The sequence below is a fragment of the Hevea brasiliensis genome, chromosome 8, assembly GCF_030052815.1.
Source record: "Hevea brasiliensis isolate MT/VB/25A 57/8 chromosome 8, ASM3005281v1, whole genome shotgun sequence".
In the NCBI taxonomy this organism is placed as follows: domain Eukaryota; kingdom Viridiplantae; phylum Streptophyta; class Magnoliopsida; order Malpighiales; family Euphorbiaceae; genus Hevea; species Hevea brasiliensis.
The window spans coordinates 52625248-52627096 of NC_079500.1; the positions used below are offsets into that span (position 1 = coordinate 52625248).

The window sequence follows — 1849 nt, forward strand, 5'->3', positions numbered from 1 at the left end:
CAAGTAAAGGTATATTAACCTCTACCTTCTTGAAAGTCTCCAAAATTTCTTTCTCTTGTTCTTCTTTCTTCGTCTTGGCTAACCTGCAGGGCAATGGAGGAAGAACACAATTATTAACCTTATTCAGTTTAGGTTCAGTATTTACCTCAACTTCAGGAACTTCAGACTCTTTTGCTCCTTGCTTCTTCTTTTTCATTGGCTCATGTGGAGTCTGATTATCAACTTCTTTCCCACTCTGCAACATTATAGCACTTGCATTTTCTTTGGGATTCATGATTGTTTGTAATGGAAGCTTTCTAGAACCTTAAGCTTCAAGTTTGCTCACAGATGAAGCTAACTGACCAATCTGCCTCTCTATATTTTGAATGCTATTTTTGGTCTCCTATTGAAACTATTGTGTATTGCTAGCCAAAGCTTTAACAATTTCATCAAGTGACATACCTTGATTTGAGGGAGGCGGAGGTGGTTGATTCACTTGTCTCTATTGCTAGTATTGATTTTGATCAGGTTGATTCCCATAACTCATATTAGGATGATCTTGCCATCCTGGATTATAAGTATTGGAAAATGGATCATACCTGTGTTGTGGCTATCCATAATTTCCTACTGCATGCTGTCCATAATTTCCTACTGCATTAGCATGTTACATTGATTCATCCTCTTGTAATGTAGGACACATGTCAGTAGCATGACCTGAACCCGAACAAATTCCACATACGTTAATAGTTTGCATGTTCCCTATAGCCAATTGCCTCACCAAAGAAGTTAAATCAGAAATTTGTTTCTCAAGGTTAGATTTACATACCTCATTAACCTTCCTAGGTGTGTGATCCATTCTCATTCTAAACTATTGAGAGTTTGCTGCCATGTTAGCAATCAGCCTCCTTGCCTCTTCTGGGGTCTTGTCAACCAAAGCTCCTCCACTAGCAGCATCTATCATACTGCGGTCCATTAGTAAAAGTCTCTCATAGAAATATTGAATCAAAAGCTGCTCACTTATTTGATGATGGGGACAACTTGCACACAGCTTCTTAAATCTCTCCTAATACTCATACAAACTCTCTCCATTGTACTGCCGAATGCCACAAATTTCTTTTCTTATGTTGGTAGCACGGGAAGTAGGAAAATACTTCTCCAGAAATATCTGCTTCATCCCATTCCATGAGTTGACAGATCTAGAAGGAAGGTAATACAACCAATCCTTAGCTGTGCCTTCTAGTGAGAAAGGAAAAGCTCGAAGCTTGATTTGATCCTCTGAAACTCCTTGAGGTTTCATGCTAGAACACACAACATGAAATTCCTTTAAATGCTTATGTGGATCTTCACCTACAAGACCATGAAACTTAGGCAACAAATGGATTAGTCTAGATTTTAACTCAAAAGCAACATTTAAAGCAGGGTATTGAATACACAAAGGCTATTGGTTTAGATCAGGAGCAGCCAACTCTTTCAAAGTTCTAGCAGCCATGGTTTCGTTTTTGAAATTTGAATCTGAATCCGAATTCGAACTTAATTCCCTTGGAGATTGGACTCCTTCAGATATACTAGGAATCTGCCTAGCTTGCTTAGCCAATTTTCTTAACTATTTAGCTATTTTTTCCACTTTTGGATCAAAGATCAACTCACCAGATTGAGAAGTTCTTATCATAAACAAAAAGAAATCAAAGTAAAAACAGAAAAATACCTCAAAACCCTAGAAAACAATGGAATTTGGCCTCAAGAGGGTGAGGCCAAGGAATCTTATGGATTGATTGGTCTTGATCAGAACGTCGTTTCCTTCAAAATAGTTATGGGCCGCCCTCCTAATTCAACCAAAAATCTGTCGATGAATAGTAACACCATAATTTTT

General features: G+C 38.0%; 1 non-coding gene across 1 annotated transcript; it reads left to right on the plus strand.

Annotated features, from left to right (window-relative positions):
• Nucleotides 1-998: 998 nt before the first annotated feature.
• On the plus strand, nucleotides 999-1105 carry LOC131182614 (small nucleolar RNA R71). Its single transcript, XR_009150877.1, has one exon. It is a non-coding gene; the product is annotated as a small nucleolar RNA R71 (small nucleolar RNA).
• Nucleotides 1106-1849: the final 744 nt, after the last annotated feature.